This window comes from Salvelinus sp. IW2-2015, unplaced genomic scaffold (genome assembly GCF_002910315.2).
Source record: "Salvelinus sp. IW2-2015 unplaced genomic scaffold, ASM291031v2 Un_scaffold1055, whole genome shotgun sequence".
In the NCBI taxonomy this organism is placed as follows: domain Eukaryota; kingdom Metazoa; phylum Chordata; class Actinopteri; order Salmoniformes; family Salmonidae; genus Salvelinus; species Salvelinus sp. IW2-2015.
This window is the reverse complement of record NW_019942708.1, coordinates 499,635-525,595: the sequence shown is the minus strand read 5'-3', so window position 1 is coordinate 525,595 and position 25,961 is coordinate 499,635. Positions and strand designations below refer to the sequence as shown.

Here is a 25,961-nt window from a genome sequence, read left to right as displayed (position 1 = left end):
AGGTTTAGAACCATGTCAATCATTAGGTTAGCGGTTCTAGAACCATGTCAGTCATTAGGGTTAGGGTTAGAACCATGTCAATCAGTATTCTGTGGATGAAAAGAGAGCGACCCGGCTCTACTTATTCCTGTTTGTGACACCCCAGTTAGAGGGACATAGCAGCCCAGAGTTAACATACACAGGAACTTTATTTAAACACACTGAGGAGAATGAACATGGGGATGAGTTGAATAAAGGTTAAATAAAAATAAATAAAAAATAAACATGGGTAGTGTGGAATGAGTGAGGAGTGAATGAAGTGGGATGTAGGAATGAGTATGTAGATAGTGAGTAGTAGAGTAGTGGAATGGTAGTAGAAGTAGTAGAATGGTAGTGAATGGTAGTAGGAATGGTAGTGGAATGGTAGTGAATGGTAGTGAATGGTAGTGGAATGGGTAGTTGGAATGGTAGTGGAATGGTAGTGGAATGGTAGTAGAATGGTAGTAGAATGGTAGTGGAATGGTAGTAGAATGTAGTGGAATGGTAGTAGAATGGTAGTAGAATGGTAGTGGAATGGTAGTGGAATGGTAGTGGAATGGTAGTAGAATGTAGTGGAATGGTAGTGAATGGTAGTGAATGTAGTGAATGGTAGTGGAATGGTAATGGAATGGTAGGAATGGTAGTAGAATGGTAGTGGAATGGTAGTGGAAATGGTAGTAGAATGGTAGTGAATGGTAGTGGAATGGTAGTGGAATGGGTAGAATGTAGTAGAATGGTAGTAGAATGGTAGTGGAATGGTAATGGAATGGTAGTGAATGTAGTAGAATGGTAGTGGAATATGGTAATGGAATGGTAGTAGAATGGTAGTAGAATGTAGTGGAATGGAGTGGAAATGGTAGTAGAATGTAGTGAATGGTAATGGAATGGTTAGGTAGAATGGTAGTGGAATGGTAGTAGAATGGTATGGAATGGTAGTGGAATGGGTTAGTAGATATGGTAGTAAATGGTAGTGAATGGTAATGAATGGTAGTGGAATGGTAGTAGAATGGTAGTGAATGGTAGTGGAATGTAGTGAATGGTAGTGGAATGGAGTGGAATGATGGTGGTTTTTGAAACAGAGGTAATTAATTCACTGTACACAATACTACAACTGATAGCAGAAGTATAACAACAAGCTTATTAACATGGAAGGATGACAATGTATATTTCTACCTGTACATATTACAATCCAGCTATACACAAAGGCAGTGTACAACCATAGTAACAACTAACTGTGAAGAATAATATACAATGTCACACAACTCACTTTGTGCACGCACAGCATCCCACCAGTCCAGAAATGTTATTGAGTCCAGTTGTTGATGACAGAGACAGAGATGTTGCACTCTGCCACTGCTTGAGAGAAACTGATGGTATTGTGTGACTTGAGTCAAGAGGATGGGCAGATGTACAGCCCCCTAGTAACATCTCTAGCAACCTATCAGGGCACAGGTCCCACAGGTCAGGAGAGTTTGAGAGGCAGGTTTATGGTACCCCCTAGACTCTTCAGACACCGGTCAGTCGTGGGGTATAGAGGGGGAGTGTGCAGCTCAGGGTTGTGAGGTGCTGATAACAGTAACCGGCAGGAATTTGTAACAGTGGACTTCTCCCCTGTGGACAAACACTGTTGGGCCCTACACTAGACACTATTATACTGGGCCAAAGTTTAGTGTTAGTACCAATGTAGAACCCCAAAACAATACCAACAGTAGTTCCTTTAGGCCTTTCTTTGTCCCTGGTAGAAAGCAATTCAATCCAATCTAACTCTGGGCCACGTACTGAAATCAATTGGAGTGCTTAGCCGACAGTGGCTAAGTCCTCCTTGAGTGTAGCGTTGATGTGCCCAAGGTCAACACGTTGTCGAGGTAACTTTTGCTTTGCTCTCCCTTTCACTCTCTCTTACAGTATAAATAAAGTAGAAAAATATCAGAGAACATATACACTGTTAGTTGTCGTTTTGTAGTGACCATTTCGCTTTCTTTTTTAAGCATATATTTTTGTGCTGGGCAAGAGGAACTGAACAGGCCTCAGTTGAAGTGAAGTGTCAGTTTGGTTTCTTCCTTTCACTGCTTTTAATTTCATATTGTTGATGTTCGCGTCCATTCCATCCTCTCTCTCTCTCTCTCTCTCTCTCACTTATTCTCCCTATTCTCTCTCTTTCTCTCGGTCACCTTTCTACACACCATCTGGTCGCACACAGCTTATCTTAAGCTTTCATCGCCTCTCTCCTTGGTCATGTCAGATCCCTCTCTTATCAGCTTTCTCTCTCTCCTCCCACCTGCACCCTAATAACACTTTTACTCCTCTTACTTTATTCATGCTAAGTCACCTCTCAATCACATTTCTCTCCATCAGGTCACCTCCATATGCACCGTTTCATCTCACATCGGTACCGCGTCCACATTTCTATCAATCTATACATCTCTCACTGCAGTCCCTATCACCTAATTTGCTATTAGCTAAATGGATTTTGGATCTCTCTCAATGCATGTTAATGGCCAGATGGGCGGCATACAGGGGTCGTAATCTGACTTCCTGTTTACAGAAAGGCATTGTACAAACACGGTAGTAAACGATGTCTTGTAAAGAGTTTGTTTTGTAATGGTCAAGTTCAAAGACCCTGATCCATTGTTGCCATGATATCTTCTCAGTAAACGTGTTAACTTGACTCACGTCTCTCTGCCTCATCCATGGAAATGTAATGTACATTTGAGCATAACGACAAGCCTACTGACTGCCTATATGGCAGATAGCATGCTATACGTTCATGCTATATGTTAAGCCATGCAATTAACCTGTTTAGGCCGGTGTCTTGAAGAATGGGCTCTCGAGGGTTAAGAGTCTGTACCATGCTCTTACCTGACGTCAACTGCTCATACCCTCAAGACTGTGGGTCATTAGATCTCTGTTATTCCCTTCATTGCAGATTATAGACCCATAGTCATTTGAATGTGCTTCCTAATCTACAACCTTCATCTCTGAAAGTATGTCAATCTCTGAGCAAACAGAATAACTCATTTTTCCTTTTTTTTCTTCATTTCATCAGAGGACTTGTTTACTTAGCCTGATAACCTTTTACTTACCCTGATAGCACGTTTACTTAGCCTGATAACTTTTTACTTACCCTGATAAAACGTTTACTTAGCCTGATAACTTTCGGGACTGAACTTGCAAGGGAGACGTAGCACAGGTAGTGAGTGAGGAAATCATATATGACTGTATGAACACTGGGTATGTACCGTTGCAGTGTGTGTGTGCCAGCCAAGGACTGTAGCGATGTGGAGTTTCTAGGTCAAGTGAATAAACATTGGTAGTACTTAGCATACTTTCTCTCCTCGCTCGAGTCGAGCAGRGTGTATTAGCAAAGAAACGTTCCTCCGAAATTTGCAGAAGAACCTCTTTTAGTTTCAGCACCCTGAGCTTTCTCAGACGGAACGCAAGACGCCGTTGCCGCTCGAGTGCGAGCTCCAGCCGCCGTGTTCATTCCGCGACGTCAGTAAAAATGACACATTGAAATTGACACGTCATCGGAGCTTTCTAACAAAAGCGGCTGCAATGTCGTTTCTCTTCTATTCTGTTCTGGGTATAGCTTATTTTTCCCGTCCCCTCCCTCTCGTCCAAAGACCTCATAACAGCCCTACGGATAGAGAAGCTTTAATCAGATCAGTGTCATTGGCATTAAGCACCTTAAGTACAATATAAATACGTATGTAGGCCAATGAGGTGGCCCCATTCAATCCAATTACCCAGAATTCAATTCAGCCAGTCTCAAGGAAGGAACCTCAGGAGCCATTTCTAATGATTTATCCATTGACTATCTGYCAGTAACAGACACTCTATGAAGGTAGAAGCTATTTGTGTGGCCCAAATMATCGCAGCAGCTGGAACGTAGCCCAGTAGCATCTGTCTATGCGTTTGCGCTGGCATTGTGAAACAGCACGGCGGAAGAGTATACCTCCACTCTGTTCTGTTGAGGCATGTAAGTGACTACAGGTGGACCGGCACAAACAGACCTCCCCCTTCCCGTTCTGCTTTGTCTGGCTTTCATTACACATGTTTACCCTCTGCACTGATTAAATCTGATTCTATACCCATGTGTGTGGTATCTGCTTATCCAAATGTTATGCATTGAAATTAGTTGGGGCTGTGTGGAACGAGGTTACAGACAGTAGTAGTAGTAATGTATAGGCCGAGGTCAGTCCAAGTCAGGTTCCCATATGTTTTGAGCCGTTCCCCCTGCTCGTGGCTATTGCATTAACCTGTGTTGGGTCTGTTACCTAAGTGGGCTCGGGTTTACTTCAAGGGATTTGGTTCCAGGGGGGCTGTCATGTGTAGGTGATGTGAGGATAGGGGACTGGGATCACACACAAGGCCAGAATATTGATTAGGGAGTGATAAGGGTCATAACAGACCTGAGGTGAGATTTGCTCTCCCGCTGATTCCAGGTCAGTCAGGTTACCTTGTCCTCAGCAGTGGGGCTAACACCCTGTCTAGGGCTTTTAACACTACTGAKCCGAACAGAACCAAAACAAGTACTTAGCTGGCCTGGTTATGCATCCASCAMCATTGCTGGAACCATGCRGATAGGGACAATGTGAAAAGGCCCGGTATCAGTAGATATGAACTTTGCTTTCATAGCCAACATACACTGAGTGTACAAAACATTAGGATCACCTGCTCTTTCCATGAGGCAGACTGACCAGATCAATCCAGGTGAAAGCTATGATCCCTTATTGATGTCACTTGATAAATCCATTTCAATCAGTGTAGATGATGAGAAGATGGTGTGGAGACAGGTTAATTAAGAATTTTAAAGTCTTGATACATGGATTGTGTATGTGTGCCATTCTGAGGGTGAATGGGTAAGACAAAATATTGAAGTGCCTTTGAACGGGGTATGGTAGTAGGTGCCAGGTGCACCTGGTTGAGTGTGCTATACTGCTGGGTTTTTCACACTCAACAGTTTCCCGTGTGTATCAAGAATGACCCACCACCCAAAGGACATCCAGCCAACTTGATACAACTGTGGGAAGCATTGGAGTCAACATGGGCCAGCATCCCTGTGGAACGCTTTTGACACCTTGTAGAGTCCATGCCCCGAAGAATTGAGGCTGTTCTGAGGGCGAAAGGGGGGGTGCAACTCAATATTAGGAATGTGTTCCTAATGTTTTGTATACTCCGTGAAGAATCTCTGTTTATAAGAGTGGGTTGAATGTACAGCTCACAGATAAGCTGGAGCTTTAACACGTACAACACAGTCTACCAAGCCACTGGACATCAGACAGTGTTAGGTTAAGACGGACGTGTGTTAGGTTAAGACATTGTTAGGTTAAGACATTGCTGCTTACATTACATAATGTAACCTTCTACTACTGTATACTTCAAAAGGGTCTCCCTTGAGGCTATACAGGTCACTACCCCTGCCTGTTTGTATAAAGTAAATGATTACATGTTAAACAAAATCTATTTCCATTAGCAACTGAATTAGTATAAAATAATACAAGACAACAAACTATTGGCGCATACAATTTAGCTCAGTATTTGTATTATTTATTGTATAGTTTTTTTTGCTCACCTTTATCAAGGGTGCCAGTCATTTTGGACCTTAATATATATATACAGTGTATACAGCCCAAAATATCCTATGTATTTACACAAACAGCTGATGGTTTGCCCCCTTAGCGACTGTTTAATGTCCTGTTACTGAATGCTATTCCCCTTAGCGACTGTTTAATGTCCTGTTACTGAATGCTATTCCCCTTTGCGACTGTTCAATGTCCTGTTACTGAATGCTATTCCCCTTAGCGACTGTTCAATGTCCTGTTACTGAATGCTATTCCCCTTAGCGACTGTTTAATGTCCTGTTACTGTATGCTATTCCCCTTTGCGACTGTTCAATGTCCTGTTACTGTATGCTATTCCCCTTAGTGGCTGTGCAATGTCCTGTTACTGTATGCTATTCCCCTTAGTGACTGTTCAATGTCCTGTTACTGTGTGCTATTCCCCTTAGTGACTTGTCAATGTCCTGTTACTGTATGCTATTCCCCTTAGTGACTGTTCAATGTCCTGTTACTGTGTGCTATTCAAAAATAAAGGAGAGCCGCACACTCTATTAGCTCAGATGCAAAAATATTTATGTCCAACGTTTCGACAGACAAGCTGTCTTCATCAGGGTATAATGACAAACACTGCGGGATGACTCATTTATATAGTGTCAAAAGACACACAGGTGTCTGTAATCATGGGTGGCCTGATATCATTGGTTAATTCTCATATATTAACATAGCATACAAAAAACATAAATGGATAGCGTACGATCATAGATACAATTTGGCTACATAAGCCTACAAACATTTACAAGAGCAAAATCACAATAATCACAAGAATGGCTTCAGATCAACGTCTATGTTGAGACCGAAGGGAGCAAGGGTCTTTAAATTAAAGATCCAAGCAGCCTCTCGTTTCAACAATAAATTGTCGAGGTCACCCACTCTCCTAGGGTGACATGTTCGATGCCAATATAACGTAGAGACGAAATCGAGTGGTTTTCTTCCAAAAAGTGGGCCGCAACTGGTTAAGTCGAGGTTTTGCACCTAATGGTGCTCCGAGATGTATGCTATTCCCCTTAGTAACTAGTTCAAATGTCCATTTGCTGTTGCTCTTGGCCCTAGCGGAACTAGTTATGTTGTTACTGTATTGCTAGTCTTAGAGCTGTTCAATGTCCTGTTACTGTATGCTATTCCCTTAAGCGACTGTTCAAATGTCCTGTATGTATGCTATTCCCCTTAGTACATGTTCAATGTCATGTTACTATGCTATTCCCTTAGTAACTGTTCAATGTCATGTTACTGTATGCTATTCCCCTTAGCGACTGTTCAATGTCTGTTACTGTATGCTAGTCCCTTAGCAGCTGTTCAATGTCCTGTTACTGTATGCTATTCCCTTAGCGACTGTTCAATGTCCTGTTACTGTATGCTATTCCTTAGTAAGTGTTCAATGTCATGTTACTGTATGCTATTCCCTTAGCGACTGTTCAATGTCCTGTTACTGTATGCTAGTCCCCTTAGCAGCTGTTATTGTCGTTACTGTATGACTATCCCCTTAGCGACTGTTCAATGTCCTGTTACTGTATGCTATTCCCTTAGCGACTGTTCAATGTCCTGTTACGTGATGCTATCCCCTTAGCAGCTGTTCAATGTCCTGTTACGTATGCTATTCCCCTTAGCGACTGTTCAATGTCCTGTACTGTTGCTATTCCCTTTAGCGATGTTCAATGTCAGTTACTGTTGCTATTCCCTTAGCACTGTTCAATGTCCTGTTACTAATGCTATCCCTTAGCGACTGTTCAATTGTCTGTTACTGTTGCTATTCCCTTCGACTGTTCAATGTCCTGTTACTACTTGTATGCTATCCCTTAGCGACTGTTCAATGTCCTGTTACTGTAATGCTATTTCCCTTAGCGACTGTTCAATGTCCTGTACTGTATGCTATTCCCCTTAGCGACTGTTCAATGTCCTGTTACTGATGCTATTCCCTTAGCGATGTTCAATGTCCTGTTACTGTATGCTATTCCCCTTAGCACTGTTCAATGTCCTGTTACTGTATGCTATTCCCTTAGCGACTGTTCAATGTCCTGTTACTATGCTATTCCCCTTAGCGTGTTCAATGTCCTGTTACTGTGTGCTATTCCCCTTAGCACTGTTCAATGTCCTGTTACTGTATGCTATTCCCTTAGACTGTTCAATGTCCTGTTACTGTGTTTTGCCCTATAGCGCTGTTCAATGTCCTGTTACATGTTGTATTCCCTTAGGCGATGTTCAATGTCCTGTTACTGTGTGTATTTGCCTCCTACTTAAGGGTATACTGTATAATACGACAGATCGGCGGAACATTTGCATTGAGCCTTAATCTTATTATACCTAAATTCAATCAATTGTATGCACAGATGGCGGCAGGGGGAAATTACAATGTTCTGATTTTGTACACATAAGGCATAGATCACCAAGAATAGTACTATTAATTTCCTGGGTAAACCTATTTTTCTATCTATTAATAGATTCAGGGGATGGAGGATAAGTCCAATGAGATGTCCAATGATACWGGGTCGTTTTAGTTGTGCTAATGTAGGGGCTATATTAAAGGCCAAGTGCAGTAAAAAAACGTGAATTATATATATTTCCACACTATTAGGTTGAAATAATACTGTGAAATTGTGAAAATGATGACAATGCCCTTTTAGTGTAAGAGCTGTTTGAAAAGACCACCTGAAATTTCAGCCTGTTTTGGTGGGATGGAGTTTTGGCCTGCCAATAAGAAAGAGAGTTCCAAGCCTCTCTGCCAATAACAGCTAATTTTCAGTTTCCCCCTCCCCACTCAGACCCACTCCCAGACAGTCCTAGCAAAATTCTTGAGAAATTGCTCTTCGCTAAGAAGCAATTTTTTGGGTTATTTTTGACCATTTTAATTGAAAACAATTACAGTAAGGTACTAAGAAAAAAGAAATTATTTGATATTGAGATAAAAATGGCGGCATTGGACCTTTAAGGTTTTTGTGATCTATACTCTTAGAAAAAAATGTGCTATCTAGAACCTAAAATGGTTTTTCAGTTGTTCCCATAGGAGAGCCCTTTGAAGAACCCTTTTTGGTTCTAGGTAGAACCCTTTTGGATCCAGCTATAACCATTTTGAGTTCCATGTAGAACCCTTTACAGAGAGGGTTCTAGATGGAACCCAAAAGAGTTCTCCTATGGGGACAGCTGAAGAACCATTTAGGAACCCTTTTTTCTAAGAGTGTATAAGCCAGGTTTTTTTTATAGTGGGAAATTATATAAAGAGTCATAGGAGACCTAGGGTTGTCATCTTGCCCTCAACGGATTTTGCTCTCTCATCCTTTCTCGGTATCGTTTCCCTCATCTTTCTCGCATTCTACCACTTGCTTTCCTTCCCCACACTGTGATGAGAGCTGAATAGAGAGTAGAGAGGTGTATTGTACAGTTCAGATATATAATTAAATAATGAAATTGTTTGAAGGGAGAATAGAATTCAGTTGTGAAATAGGAAAAATGTTAGCTAAAATGATTCTCTATCCAAAAGTTCACTGACTGTTGCCAAAGATTTTGTGTCGAAATGTGATATGCCCTGCAGGTAAATACTTCTGAGGCAAAGTTACAACATAATTTTGAATTGCATGAATATAAATATTCAATGATATGCATCTACAGTATTATGTTACTTAACAATGAATCCTTGAATCTCTCAATCAATCAGAGACGATTACTGCTGGCAGGCAGCACTGCAGCAAAAAAGATGTTGGCTTTTAGATGGCAACCACCTCACTCTCTCCCAATTCACCAGTGATACAGTTACTGTTAGAAGTTATAACATTAGAATTATTGACAGCGAGAATGAATGGTGCTAGTCAAGGAACATTGAGCCTGGACAAATACTTGACTCTGTAAAGAATAATCTTAGTTAAAGCCCAAAACACAAAATAAACAATATATTTATACCTATTTTCCTATTTTCTTTGCTTTCAGGCGCATGGGGAAGGAGTGGTATGGGATGTTTTCTCTGGTCGCTGGTGAGGGGTGGGGGTGTTGGATGGACTGACGTGGTGGTGGAGACATGTTGGCTGGGTGGGTTGGGAATGGAGATGGGAGGTTGGGGTAGAGGCATGTTGGCTGGGTGGGGTGGGGAATGGCATGGGAGGTTGGGGGTGGAGGCAGATTGGCTGGTGGGGGTTGGGGATGGATGGGATGGGAGGGTTGGGGTGGAGGCATGTTGGCTGGGGTGGTGTTGGGGAATGGATGGGATGGGAGGTTGGGGGTAGAGGCATGTTGGCTGGGTGGGTGTGGGATGGGATGGGAGGTTGGGGTGGAGGCATGTTGGCTGGGTGGGTTGGAGGAATGGGATGGGAGGTTGGGGGTAGAGGCATGTTGGCTGGGTGGGGTTGGGGGAATGGGATGGGAGTTGGGTGAGAGGCATGTTGGCTGGGTGGGGTTGGAGGAATGAGATGGGAGGTTGGGGGTAGAGGCATGTTGGCTGGGTGTGGTTGGGGAATGAGATGGGAGGTTGGGGTAGAGGCATGTTGGCGGTGGGGTTGGGGGGATGAGAGGGGAGGTTGGGGTAGAGGCATGTTGGCTGGCGTGGGGTTGGGGGAATGGGATGGGAGGTTGGGTGGAGCATGTTGCTGGATGGGGTTGGGGAATGAGATGGGCGAGTTGGGGGAAGAGACATGTTCGTGGGGTAGGGTTGGGGGATGGGATTGAGAGGTTGGGGGTGGAGGCATGTTGGCTGGCTGGGGTTTGGGGGAAGTAGGATGGATGGTATGGAGTTGGGTGGAGACATGTTGGCTGGGTAGGGTTGGGGGAATGAGATGGGATTGGGTAGAGGCATGTTGGCTGTGGGGGTTGGGGGAATGAGATGGGAGTTGGGGGTAAGGCATGGTGGGCTGGGTGGGGTTGGGGAATGAGATGGGAGGTTGGGGGTAGAGGATGTTGGCCGGTGGGGTTGGGGAATGGGATGGAGGTTGGGGTGGAGGCATGTTGGCTGGTGGGGTTGGGGAATGAGATGGGAGTTGGGGAAGAGACATGTTCGCTGGGTAGGGTTGGGATGGGATGAGAGGTTGGGTGGAGGCATGTTGGCTGGCTGGGTTTGGGGAATAGGATGGGATGGTATGGGAGGTTGTGGGGTGGAGACATGTTGGCTGAGGTGAGTTGGGGGGAAGGGATGGGAGGTTGGGGGTGGAGACATGTTGGCTGGGTGGGGGGTTGGGAATGGGATGGGAGGTTGGGGGTGGAGACATGTTGGCTGGGTAGGGGATGGGGGAATGGGATGGGAGGTTGGGGGTGGAGACATTGGCTGGGTAGGGTTGGGGAATGGGATGGAGGTTGGGGGTGGAGACATGTTGGCTGGGTAGGGAGGGGGAATGGAGGAATGGGAGGTTGGGGGTGGAGACATGTTGGCTGGTAGGGTTGGGGGAATGGGATGGGAGGTTGAGGTGGAACATGTTGGCTGTAGGGTTGGGGAATGGATGGGAGGGTTGGGGTGGAGACATGTTGGCTGGGTAGGGATGGGAATGGGATGGAGGTTGGGGGTGGAGACATGTTGGCTGGGTAGGGTTGGGGAATGGATGGAGGTTGGGATGGAGACATGTTGGCTGGGTAGGGATGGGGAATGGGATGGAATGGGAGGTTGGGTGGAGACATGTTGTGCTGGGTAGGGTTGGGGAGAATGTGAGGTGGGGTTGGGGTGGAGACATGTTGGCTGGTAGGGATGGGGGGAATGGGATGGAATGGGAGGTTGGGGGTGGAGACATGTTGGCTGGCTGGGTGGGGGAATGGATGGGATGGTGGTTGGGGTGGAGACATGTTGGCTGGCTGGGGTTGGGGGAATGGTGGGATGGGTTGGGGTGGAGACATATTGGCTGGTAGGGTTGGGGGAATGGGATGGGATGGAGGTGGGGGTGGAGACATTTGGCTGGCTGGGGTTGGGGGAAGGGATGGGATGGAGGTTGGGGTGGAGACATGTTGGCTGGGGGTTGGGGGAATGGATGGGATGGGAGGTTGGGGGTGGAGACATGTTTGGCTGGCTGGGTTGGGGAATGGGATGGGAGGGTTGGGGGTGAGACATGTTGGCTGGCTGGGTTGGGGAATGGGATGGGATGGGAGGTTGGGGTGGAGACATGTTGGCTGGTGGGGTGGGGAATGGGTGGGATGGGAGGTTGGGGGGAGACATGTGGGCTGGCTGGGGTTGGGGAATGGATGGGAGGTTGGGGTGGAGACATGTTGGCTGGCTGGGGTTGGGGGAATTGGTTGGATGGGACGTTGGGGGTGGAGGCCACTTATTTTTAGTTTTCTTTTTCTGTTTATACTGAATGTATTATTTATTATTAAACTCTGTATGCACTGATTGTTTTCGTTTGAGTGTCAGCCTACAGGTACAGGTTTTATAAACGTATAATTTGAAATGGATAATGTACCTGTAACCCCCCAAACAAAAAAATAACAAAACAAATACAAATGTGTTCATTTAAAAAACAATTTTATTTTCCATATAATTAGCCTTTACAGTTAAATATTAAACCAATTGAAATTMCTTTCACAGATGGCTACACTTAAACATCGGGGGCCAAAGCAAATACACTCCATTTATCATAAAATTCATATTTAGAAAATAGCAGTACCGTGAGCAATCAGTGAAAATTATAGAAAGCTCTTGCAAATGCATTATAGAAATACAGTAACCACAAGAGATTAACTACATTACTGTAGAAATACAGTAACCACAAGAGATTAACTACGTTACTGTAGAAATACAGTAACCACAAGAGACTAACTACATTACTGTAGAAATACTGAGCAATGTAGCTAAGCCAGTGATGTTTCTAATTTAAGAACATACAATGTTATTTGATTCAGGTACAAAATGTTTCATTGGATAAAAATAGTAGCCAATAAACAAAACATCCACTGGCCTTGAGTAGCATGCATAGACTCATGCAGCAGGAAATGTATTGTAAGTGTATGTCCTAGCTTACTGACAGTAATTTGAATATAGTATTAACTAATTGTGGATGGTTGATTGAACTCATGGCAGTATATTTGACCTTCTTGGCTGGCCTCTGCAATAACGGGCTATGTGACATTCGTGAAACATAAAACACATATTATAGACTTAGGCCTATATAATACAATTCTATATAGGTTTCGATGTTAACTAGGGTCCTTTAAGGCCAAGTCACAAAGTATTAAGTAGTAGAATGACAAAGCAAATCACTCATTAAAACCCAACCAATCAGAGTATGTCCCTAACACACCCACTAAATATATTCTTAATTCATTGGATAGCGAGATTTTCATCAATGCCTTCCCCAGTCCTAAGCAATGTAGCGTGCAGTAAAAGAGTATGTCTGACACATTTCCCTGTCCTTCAGTATCTGCCCTGTATCGTTACCCTTTTGCTAAATATAGATTGGTGTCGTCCCAAAAAAGAAATGCCCAGTCATACATTCACTCTCCTTGTAAGTGACTCTAGCCCCCTGTGCCACATTGCTCCTGTGTACACTTCCCTCATTTTTTAAAGGCCCAATCCTTAATTAGAAAAACAACAAAATGGCAACCCATTGGCAGCCACTTGGTTTGCTATAAAGTTGAGGGTATTTATAGCTGTAAATATCACAGATTGGGYCATTTAAGTTTAGCAAAGAGCCCACACCTGATCTTGATTCAAACTGCCTAGTCTTTGCCACAGACAGATTTCCACTAGACTTTGGCGGTAATATGATGATTATGGGGTAGAAGTCCGTAAGGAAAGCATTTAGCCAATTCAGACGCAAAGGCCTATTGATTTCTAATGGGCTAGCCTCAAGGTCGGACCTCCGGCAAAGAATTCTCGTCTTTCCAATAAGGATGTAATTTGTAATCCAACGCCACACCACAGCGCCCGCTCATTCTCATCCAAGAATCAATCACAACTGGCCAAGAAATATAGGCTCCCAAAACCCAAAGATAGTTGTTTGGTCTTTTCAAAGCTCATCATCTCACCATGACCTTCATTCGGGCAGATTTGCGATGAAGACTTAATATTCTAGGTCTGCAATTATAACACAATTGAACATTGTACAATCCATTCATTGTTTACGAAAAGCTGGAAGGATGTTGTCGCCTAGGTATCTGATCCAATGTCCCAAATAGAACTGGTGTCCTTTCTAAGATATGGAGAGAGAAGGAGTTGGTTCACGGAGTGGGCAACCTGGGACTATATAGCACTACGCATCCAAAAACTGGCAAGAACCAGAGATCAAAATTGAGAACCTATTAGTGATTCCAACAGCTGCTATTTGGCTCTGAGTGGCACGTGCACAAAGCTGGTTTCTCGATACGTGCCTGGCCTAGGAACTGCGCAGTACCCCCTGAGAGCCCATAGGGTTTGATTACGCTGGCAGATGTACGCGGGTCGGCTCACAGGCGCAATTCTATCACACTGTTTACTGTCTGCTGTTGTCAGAATTCGAGACCATGGCACATCCTAAAAAGTCCGACTCCTGATTTGAGTCGTGGGAGCGTGGTGAGGTTCAGTCCTCAAAACAACGAGGTTAGCAGGAGACAGAGGAAGTTTTAGTGTTGAGGTTTAGGCTGTGAAGGCAGGTGGGTGTGATTTTCTAGATCCCAGGCTTCAAGAAATAGGAAGCATATGTTTTAATAATAAAACAAATAATACGCCTTGTGAGTCTAAAGAGGAGCCTAGAAGGAGTTTGGGGAAGTGGTCCTGTGGTTCATATAGTTACAGTGGCCCATACTGTGTAGATAAAATGGTTCCGCGCCCCAAAAGAAAGTTAACAATAGACCTTATGAAGGTGTATGTTAGTTGTCTGTGAATGAGATATTAAACACGATTTATAACACATTACTTCTCAACAACAATGATCTTGTATTTACTGCAGTTTCTTCTGTGGATGTGAGATAGTAATTTATTCGGCAAGGTGTATTGAGAGAACTAGAGAAGTAATTCGAGGGCTGATGGACACAAGATTGCACTGCTTACAGCGTGTCCAATGTTTGCATTTGATTCCATCCTTGAGGTGCTATGCGTCCCTGAATTTTTAAGGGATTGACCCTCTCAGTCGACACAACAGAAAAATTTTCTTGCCAGGAGCAACCGTGTTGATCTGAGAAAAAAAAGGAAGAAGACATGGAGATACAAAACAGTGTTTTTTACCATCATACGAATGACAAGTTCAATGTAAATACCACAAGTTGTCAAGAGTAACAGTCTTTTACACTAAATAGGCAAATGAGCATTGTTAATCCAACGCGCTTAAGGCATAAACTGGGGAAGCACAACTCTGGAGTTGCATAATTCTGGCCAGTTTTACGGATTGAATGGATTGGCTCACGTCGACATGACTTGAGAGAGCTTTGGCGCCAGCCAGCCCCGTCGGCATCTTAAAAACTTACAGTTAGTAATTTGCACGGCTAAGCTTGCTCGTTTCAACCCAGCTGTTTAAGGCTAACAGAATAACTCCAGCTTCTCAGAAGACACACTCAAAACGAGAACGAACTTCAAATGTAGGCCCTCATAGATGGGCTGTTGGCACATTGTTTCTTTTGGATAAGAAAACTGAGCCCTTTATTGAGCAAACATTGCGGTCAGTCTAGACAGCGATAAAGCAGCAATCTCGAGCTAACAGCTAACACTAAAGACAGACAGCTAACAGCTAACACTATGACACAGCTTCAGCTAACACTATGAACACAGCTTTCAGCTAATAGGTAACACTATGGCACAGCTTCAGTAAGCAACAACAACTCTTGCCGCATCACGCACTGTAGCCCATCTAGTATGGCTGTGACAGTTTGTTTATGTGGTGCCTACTCCTTGGTAGAGCCAGTCCCCCTTTTCTCCCCATTATTCAGGGGAAGTCTGACCTATTTATGCTCAATGCATATAGCTAGCAGTGTGCTTCAGCTTCATTTTTTGTATCAGCCCAGCACAACAGTTGTTATCTTTTTGTTGCCTTGGGTTAGACAGGATTGCAATTCCAAAATGCGCACCCTCGCTTTTCTCTTTAGTGCACTACGTTTTGACCAGGGCTCATACAGGGAACATAGGGTGCTGCCTTTTGAGAGACGCACCCACAGGGCTAAACAGGGCTGAGTGTCTGTCAAGCTACATCCAGGAGTGTTCATTAGGGCCTCTCTGCAAAACTAGCTGAGTAAACCTGATCTAAAGAGCTTGTAGACTACAAACGTTCCATGGTAAAGACTGTGTGTCACTTTACTGCCCTTACATTTGCCATTGAAAGCCAATTGTTTTCCCTATAACCACCCCATCCAACAGTAAAATGTCCTGGACTTCCACATACTGTAGTTTCTCTTGAACAGAGTAGTCTATTGTCAGTTCATTCTCTAAACTTCTCCTCTGATGTCTTCCCAGTTTATTTGACAAGGAACACGTGCAAAAGCTTCTGCAGCCGTTTGTTTTTGGAGGAGGAGGATGTTTTCTTGGGTTGTTTTTGGACAAGTTTGAGATGCCTGGAGTTCTTTCTTCCATTCCAGTGTACGTACTTACACCCGGAGGCAAACTGTGCCAGTAATTCTTCTATAATCGTAAGATCATCGTTTCAAGAGCATAGAGTTCAGGTGTGTGTATGCAAAGACGTTCAGGTGTGTATGCATAGCTTTAGTGTGTCTACCGTTCGGTGTCTACCGTTCGGCTGACACCATTCCATCAGGCCTGCGGGATAGCTTGTTTGACAGGTCGTGTGAAAGGTGTTGAGCAGACCTGTTTGAGACCAGCCCAGGGAAGATCCAAGTCCTCACAATAGAGCCTAGAGGCGTTTCCACAAATCTCAAGTAAACCAGGGGACAGAAAGAAGAGTTGTGGCCTACATATGGTCTTACAGTTTAACAGCCTATACCTACAATGGAATAGGTGGGTGTGGTATAATGCATAGCCTTGGTTATTATTCTTCGCCGTAGAGTTTCCACGCAATGTTAACCTGACACTCCTGGGCCAACGCCCTCCCTCCGATCCTATCATCACAACCAGAACTCCAACACGTCAGTCCCTGCTCACATGACAGATGCACTCCCCTAACCCTTGACCCCTGGCCCTGAGTATACCAAAAGCTCTGTTAATAGGCCCCTTTACCCTTCACACGTCATAAATAGATTTTCTATGGATATTTTCTACTTCGTATGGATTCTTTTGTCCATATAGATTTTCTTTCAATGACTTCTGAATGAGAGGAATAAAACATCAGTGTACATTACACCGAGGTGGTGGGAGGTTGAATAGCCCAATCACACAATGTCCGGTTCATAGTCAGTCTGGAAATGTACGTTGTGTTTTGCCATTGCTTGTTATACTTCAGCCCACACCAGTTTCCTACAGTACAGTGCTGCTACTAACAGCCCATGTTCGAGGCAGTCACTTACAGATGCCATGGAGCGGACAAATCTATGTACAGTAAGATTCTGTTTATGTTGCTGGGCTGGTGTCCTCTGTGCTAAGAACAGGGTCACGGACATTCTAGAACCAGATGTTGAAAGCCAATAAAAACTGACAAGTCATACCAGAGTGACTGTCAGTTTGTCCCTGCTGTAACATGACAATAGAGGCTCTTTCCATCTCTGTGACTGAAGTTTGCCGACACTTCTTATAAAGTCAGAAGAGCACAGATTCAAATCGAAATAATCTACTGAAAAACTGGCCAAACTCCAATATAAGACTCGAAGCTACAGATGATCTAAGCCATCTACCGTAAAAACGGGTCAAACTGCAACTGGTCAAACCACAACACTATCAACGAGGGCAGTTGTGTCCTTTTTTCTCCGCGCTGTGCTATAATGTTTATTAGAATCCCCTTTGTGGTTGTATTAGACATGCTCCAGTGCCGGTGTGGATTTTCAACATCCGAACAAAGCTACATCTCATTACATAAAATATGAAAACACACACAACCACAAATGCACACACACACACACAGGCGTGCACACACACATCGCACACACATTAACACTGAACGCAGGCACACAAAGACACACTTACAAACGTGTAGGCACACGCACATACACACATACACTCACATACATGAAAAAAGTCCAAACACTCACAGTGTGAGGGGTGATTTCCCATGTGATTACACTGGAAAGAGCCAAAACTCAACAAGAGAAAATTTCCAATACGGCAGAGGATGAAAACCTGTTAATAAGACTGTGACCCACAATGCAGTGTGTGCGTGCATGAGTGTGGTGGTGTGTGTGTGTGTGTGTGTGTGTGTGTTGTGTGTGTGTGTGTCGTGTGCGTGTGCGTGTGCGTGTGCGTGCGTGTGCGTGTGCGGCGCGTGCGGGGGGTGCGATGGAGGTTGGACCTGGCAGAGCGGTGCATGGGTCATAAAGGTTTTACTTCTTATCTACACCGTCATATTCTCACCCGGCATATTCTAAAGTTGTTGATTATGGTACTGGACTGATTTGATTTTGAAAAGGTTGAGAGAGGAGAGAGGAGGAGAGGAGGAGGTGAAACACTTATTCCTGTCTGCCGGCAAGGCGAGCGGGAGGGAGAGTAGATAAAATGAGAAAACAATTACAGCGAGTCACCATGCAGGTACCTAAGGTTATTGTTTTTAATGACAGCCACATCCTGGTACAGGACCAGAACAACCAGACCGCGCTATGCTGCACTGCCTCAATGGGAACTGAGAATTGAGCGGTGGGGTAAGCTTTGTCCTCATCACAAGACGAAAACAGTGTGTGTGTGTGTGTGTGTCTCTGCCAACAAGGTGAGCATGTCTGCCGAACACACACAGATAAGCATGAACACACAAAATGCTGAGTCAAGTTTACAGAATACCGTCCCTGCATAGCTTTTGTTCACCTCAGGGTGAGTTTTAATGTTCCACCCCCTCATAGACACTGAAATTATAGCCCTAGGAGATCTTTACTTTACATTATCCTAAAGTATCGACTCCTCAGTACTCTTGACACTCAACAGCTGCTGCAGATGACTGCTGTCTGTGACGCTACGCACACACACACACACACTTGTTCGCCTATGGCTAAACCCTCCGTTTCTCTGTTACAAAATTTCTAACGACGAAGGATCATAGAAATGGATTCTACTCACTAATCAGATCCTCACACATTTACTGAACAATATGTAGCCAATCTTCCATTGTCTTAGTTGAGCCAGCGCCACCCTGAAGCATAGACCTACATTACATTGGTTTTGGCCACAGGGTGTGCTGGTTCCGTTTTCTTTCCCAATTGTGGTAGTCAGTAAAATCTGCAGGGCCGTACTATGCCAGTCATTCCCTCTGTGGTTTATGTGGTTTGGTTTCCTCTGTGGTCCTCTAGTCTATAGACTCACACGTGGCTGTATGATGGGCTGTGGTTGATGATGTGGCTGCTGATGTGGGCACTGGTAGCAATACACAAAGTAAGCATGTACAGTATGTTGTACAATGTTCAATTGTGTTATAATTGCAGACCTATAATATTAAGTCTTCATCGCAATCTGCCGAATGAAGGTCATGGTGAGATGATGAGCTTTGAAAAGACCAAACAACTATCTTTGGGTTTGGGAGCTATATTTCTTGGCCAGTTGTGATTGATTCTTGGATGAGAATGAGCGGGCGCTGTGGTGTGGCGTTGGATTACAAATTACATCCTTATTGGAAAGACGAGAATTCTTTGCCGGAGGTTGACCTTGAGGCTAGCCATTAGAAATCAATAGGCCTTTGCGTCTGAATTAGCTAAATGCTTTCCTTACGGACTTCTACCCATAATCATCATATTACCGCCAATGTGAGTGGAAATCTGTCTGTGGCAAAGACTAGGCAGTTTGAATCAAGATCAGGTGTGGGCTCTTTGCTAAACTTAAATGCACAAGCTGTGATATTTACAGCTTATAATACCCTCAACTTTATAGCAACCAAGTGGCGGTCAATGGGTTGCCATTTTGTTGTTTTTCTAATTAAGGATTGGGCCTTTAAAAAATGAGGGAAGTGTACACAGGAGCAATGTGACACGGAGGACTAGAGTCACTTACAAGGAGAGTGAATGTATGACTGGGCATTTCTTTTTTGGACGACACCAATCTATATTTAGCAAAAGGGTAATGATACAGGGCAGATACTGAAGGACAGGGAAATGTGTCAGACATACTCTTTACTGCACGCTACATTGCTTAGGACTGGGAAGGACATTGATGAAAATGTCATTATCCAATGAATTAAGAATATATTTAGTGGGTGTGTTCGGGACATACTCTGATTGGTTGGGTTTTAATGAGTGATTTGCTTTGTCATTCTACTATTAATACTTTGTGACTTGGCCTTAAATGACCCTAGTTAACGTCGAAACCTATATAGAATTGTATTATATAGGCCTAAGTCTAAATATGTGTTTTACGTTTCATGAATGTCACATAGACCGTTATTGCAGAGGCCAGCTAAGAAGGTCAAATATACTGCCATGAGTTCAATCAACCATCCTATAATTAGTTAATACTATATTCAAATTACTGTCAGTAAGCGAGACATACACTTACAGTACATTTCCTGCTACATGAGTCTATGCATGCTACTCAAGGCCAGTGGATGTTTTGTCATTGGCTACTATTTTTCTCCAATAAAATTTTTGTACCTGAATCAAATAACACTGTATGTTCTTAAATTAGAAACATCACTGGCTTAGCTAATTGCTCAGTATTTCCAGTAGTTAATCGTTGTGGTACTGTATTTTTCTACCGTAATGTAGTTAATCTCTTGTGGTCTGTATTTCTACAGTAATGTAGTTAATCTCTTGTGGTTACTGTATTTCTACAGTAATGTAGTTAATCTCTTGTGGTTACTGTATTTCTACAGTAATGTAGTTAATCGCTTGTAGGTTACTTGTATTCTACAGTAATGTAGTTAATCGTTGTGGTTACTGTATTTCTACATAATGTAGTTAATCGCTTGTGGTTACGTCTCTATAATGATTAGTGATGATATACTTTGCAAGAGCTTTCTATCATTTCACTGATTGTCACACGGTACTTGCATTATTCTTCTAAATATGAATTTTATGATAAATGAGTGTATTGTTGCCTTTGGCCCGATGTTATAAGTGTAGCCATAGTGGGAGCAATTTCAATTGGTTCTGAAAGCAATTTAGTCGAGTATCAGATCCATATGTACAAGCGGAATTGCGACAGTATCGAGAGGAGAGAATGATAAAAATAAGCTATGGATTAATGATGAGACACTAATGTGTTTGGTGATATTGTAGTGGTGTGATGTTCTAGTCTCTCTTTCACCTCCAACTCGACACAGTCATAGTATCGCCCTCAAGAGACCTCATACCGACAGTGACCGATTAATATGGTCATCCCCAGCCAAGTCTTAGGACCGTCGACCTGGCGAACATGGACAACGCCGCGTCGACGCAGCGGTGAGCCACGGCGTACCAATGGAGAAAAAGCCGTGCAGTCACTACTACAACTCCTTCCGATGCATTAGAGATCGCTAAGCGATGAGCATAGAAAAATCGAGAAGAATGGTGATCAAAATAGAATTGTTTAATTTAGTTGGCTCTAGTTGGCAGTGCTTGGGCTTTAGTACGGAAGGGTTGAGTCACTTGACTTTACAGCAGAAGTGGGTCGAGCCGAGTGGTTGTATGATCTCAGAGGCGCCTCTAATTATAGGTTACCTGTGGGTCGTAGCGCGATCTCACAACACACGAAGGAGCGAAGGAGTTACGTAGTAGAGAGCAGGAGTCAAAAGGAACAAATTGGGCCTGAACAAAGATCCCTGTAGAATCTAGTAAAGTAGAATAAATCCTTGAGTTAGACACTAGGGCCCAACAATTAACATAACAGTAATATTGTATATGTACGAGGACTTATGTGTCCCATATACCCTTATCCTGTCTATAGAACTTTCGTGGACATTTTCGCACTGTCAGGCGCATGTGGAAGCCGAGTGGTCGTCAATGTGGAGGGGTGATTGTGACTATTGGTCGCGGAAGTGTTGCGAGCGAGAGCTGCGTGAGGGGGTTGCGGTGTGTGGCTATGAACTGAAGACGTGGTGGTACGAGGGCACGCGAATGTGGGCTGGGTGGGCGTGCTGAGGGTAATGTATAGTAGATGGGAAAGGGGGATTTGGAACGGATAAAGTAAAATAAAAGAAAGATCAGAAATACAAAATTGTGCTTCAATTAATAAAAGCTAATTCTTCTATTTGGTGCTACTGTATGATTATGTCACGCTTTAGGTGGCAGATCTAGAGTTTAAGAAGACCTAATATGAATATGAGCGCCTTTCACATAGTGGTGATACGACGTTACTATAGATTTCAGACGCAGTTGATTTAGTCAACACCTACAACTGTAAAGTTTGGGTACGGGCAAAGAGCAAATACGAGCTCCATTCGCATATACCGCTATAGAATTCAGTATTATAGAAAAATAGACAGTACCGGAGTGGCGTAGATCGAGACTGAAAAATGATCAGAAGGACTCTTGCGCATCACGCTCAGCAGCATGTAAGTTGGAATATACAGTAACACGAAGCGATGTGTAGAGCGTCAATTAGCGTGGTAGATAATAAACGGTAGATGCTGACAGCACAGGCGATTACGCTACATTGGACGTGACATTGGAGTAAGAAATGATTGACGCATGGGGATATAACCACAAGCACGATGTAACTACATTACAACGGCAGAGTAGTGAAATCCATCAGTATAACATAATCAAGGAGGAATTAGACTTTACAACGAGAGTGTAATGTGACAGCTGAGCGAAATATATTAGACGCCAGACGTAGACGGCACCGATTTCGTCAGATGACTGAGCTTGACATTCGGTAGAAATACAAGTAACCACCAAGAAAGATGGGTGAACTAACATACTTACCTCGGATTAAGATCTGAGGTGGCAGTGATCCTTACGAGCAGATGCGGATTAAGGCTCACAAAGCTTGTACTAGCTATTGCGAGATTATGACATGAATCGATGTTACTCACGTGGACAGACCTATGAGATTAGCACCTAACACACTCAGAGTGCATGTTTCATGCTGAAATTGAGAGACGAGTGAAGCAATAACCATGAGTGGTTAGTGAGTTGAGACGCTGTTGGCCGGGGTATGAGATACGGTTTGTGATGATGATTGGCTGGAGAAAATATACGTCAGCCAATGGGAACGCAGCAATACAACAGCACGGATACCCACGATTGCCCTTGAAGAGTATGTCTATATGCACAACAGGCGACATCGCAGTGTGGGACCGGCGAGTCGGAAAAGTAGTGAGCGTTGAGTAGAGCCCAGTACAGTGCGATTGTTCATGCACTAGATGGATATAGGTGCAGGCACGGAGTGGTGATCGAATGCGCTATCGGAGTAAGGTGTGAGGATCACGGACGTAGGGTAGAGGCTGTATGAACGTGTTATGAGCTAACGCTTACATTAGTGACAATAGTAATGATGGTTCATGGATGGAGCTAATTGAACGCTCATTGGCTGAGTGATACTGACGAATGTTGGCTCTGAACACCCTGTACGTCTTGAGCTCTGTGGCCTGCCGTGTACCGAGAGTTAGGGTGGCGTGCGATGTGCAATGAGACGAGATAGAGAATCTTGTCGCTCGGGGTGTCAGAGCACTGATGTCTGATCTGCGTTAAGGAGACGGCGTGGACTATTACGCAGTGTGTCGGGTTGCAACACTTGAGACGGGCACTAAGCCGGGCGAGTTTCGCAGTCTTGATGTGAAGGCAGGAGTAGATCACGATCATCACAATATGCGTACGGACTTCGCAGAGGAGGCATGATATAATGTTGATGATGGATCAGAAGATAGGTCTGTGATATAAGGATAGTGATTCGGATCGTCATTTGTTCACATCTGAGTGATCGTCGATTCACGATTTTATGTATGAAGAGGATCCTAACACTCTACTGAAGGGACCAGAGCGTATCAGTCTCGATAGAGGATGTACGGGCTATAAGCTAAGGTGGGGCTAATATCCTATTAGGAGGAACCCCAAGAGGCCATGATCCGCCAGAGTCTGGATTACCCTCTACAGATATCGCTGTATACAACACTTATCTGATGGAGTCTGACAAGTATGAGAGGCGTTTGACTTCGGAAGTGCAGAGTGCGATTGCTGATCATTGCTAGAGAGGACTCGAATAAAGGCGGTGAGGCTCTGTTTGGAGGATGAATGGAGTTGAGAGTAGCTATACAGAGACGATGAGCAGGATTAGGCGCGCAATACACTGGTCTATGGCACGCGTCTTTCTTAGGGGTGTAAGAGAGATGGTGCAGGGCAATGATGGTACTAAGGGCGAGGACAGACAGTGCGGTGCCCCAGCGAGGAATAGTGTGATTGCAGATTAGAGGTTATTCAAGCATCTCTTGCTTGATCGACTTAGAACTCGCTTCATAGTGGGCTCATGCAACGTGTTCGATCTTGCTCTCCCAGGACCTGGCCGTAATGAGCTCCATAATGGAGGCGCTTCATGCGGATGCGCAGTGTGGCTCAGACAGGATCGGAGACCGTCTGACAGGATATTTTGGGTACTATGTACCGTGTTCTTTTAGCATATGTGAGTGAATCTGCTCGGATCTATTCTAATCTAGTCTATCTGTAGAGGGGGATCTCGGCCTGCGAAGTCGCTGGCTCGCGCAGTGTATAGCTCACAGCGTTGTAGCTGCTATTTGCGTCCAAGAAGTATGCGGATGTGGGGGTATGGCTAGAGATACAAAAATGCCGAGATCATACATTCACTCCTCCTGTGTAAGTGACTCTAGTGCCGCCGTGTACATTCTCCTGTGTACACTTCCTCATGTTTTTTAAGGCCCAATCTTAAATTAGAAAAACAACAAAAATGGCAACCCATTGACCGCCACCTTGGGTTTTGCTTATAGAATTTGAGGGTTTGATAGTGTAAATTCACAGCTTGTGCCATTTTAGTTTTAGCAGAGCCACACCTGATCTTGTAATAATAGACTGGCCCTAGTCTTTGCACAGACAGATTTCCACTCGAACATTGGCGGTAATCATGATGATTATGGGGTAGAAAGTCCGTAAGGAAAAGCATTTAACGTAATTCCAGAATGACCCAAGAGGCCTATTGATTTCTAATCGGGCTAAGCGCCCCAGGTCGAACCTCCGGCCAAAGAATTCTCGTCTTTCCAATAGGATGTAATTTGTAATCCAACGCACCACGAAACCAGAGAGCGACCAGCGCCGCTCGATTCTCCATCAAAATCCAATCAAACTGGCCAAGATTAGGCCTAAAAAAACCAAAACCAAAGATATTGTTTGGTCTTTTCAAGCTCATCATCTCAGCATGACCTTCATGTTAAAGAGAGAATTTGCGATTGAAGAAATATTTTTGGATATGTCAAATTATAACACAATATAGAACATTGTAACATACTGTTACATGCATTACTATAGTGATATATGACTACCAGAGTGCCCACATCGATATCACACCCCAGCCAATCATACAGCCGATGTGGTCTATGACATAGAGGACCACAGAGAACGCAAACCCAGTAACACAGAAGGAATGACTGGCCATAGTACGGCCTGGCAGATGTTTACTGACTACCAACCAATAGAAGAAAGAAAACGAACAAGCAACCCTGTGGCCAACACCAATGTAATGTAGGTCGATGCTCAGGGTGGCGCTTGGCTCAACTAAGACATGGAAGATTGGCTACATTTGTTCGTATGTGGTTGAGGGACTGAATAGTAGAGAATAGAATCCATTCTATGATCTTCTGTCGTTAGAAAAGTTTTGGGGTGAACCGAGAAGAAACGGAGGGTTTAGCCTCTATAGGCGAACAAGTGTGTGTGTGTGTTGTGTCGTAGCCGTCACAGAGCAGCATCATCTCGCAGCAGCTGTGAGTGTCACAGAGTGTACTGAGGAGTCGATACTGTATAGGTTAATGTAAAGTAAAGATCTCCCTAGGCTTACTACATATTCAGTAGTCTATGAGGGGTGGAACAATTAAACACTCCCTAAGAGATAACAAAAGACCCCCCCCCCCCTGGAAATGCATGGACGGTATTCTGGTAAAAGAGATCAGCATTTTTGTGTGTTTCGATTGCTTATCTGTGGTGTGTTCGGCAGCCCATGCTCACTTGTTGGCAGAGACAACACACACAAACACCACTGTTTTCGTCTTGTGATAGGAGATTACCACGCTCAAGTTTCAGTAACCCATTGAGGCAGTAGCAGCATAGGACCAAACGACGGTCTGGTTGTCTGGCTCCTGTACCAGGATGTGGCTTATTTCATTAAAACAATAACTTAAATACCGTGCATGGTGAACTCGCTGTAAATGAATTATATATATATTATATAAACTTCTGCCCTCTAGATCCGCTCGCACTGCCGGCAGACGCAGGAATAAGTGTTTCACCTCTCCTCTCCCTCCT

At 44.0% G+C, this 25,961-nt stretch overlaps 1 protein-coding gene and 1 long non-coding RNA gene across 2 annotated transcripts in view; one reads left to right on the top strand and one right to left on the bottom strand.

The window, feature by feature from the left end:
• nr3c2 (nuclear receptor subfamily 3, group C, member 2) overlaps positions 1–25,961 on the bottom strand; it is a 130,027-nt gene that overhangs the window by 84,992 nt on the left and 19,074 nt on the right.
• LOC139024129 (uncharacterized) lies at positions 658–962 on the top strand. Its single transcript, XR_011475388.1, has 3 exons — positions 658–695; positions 748–790; positions 911–962. It is a non-coding gene; the product is annotated as an uncharacterized lncRNA (long non-coding RNA).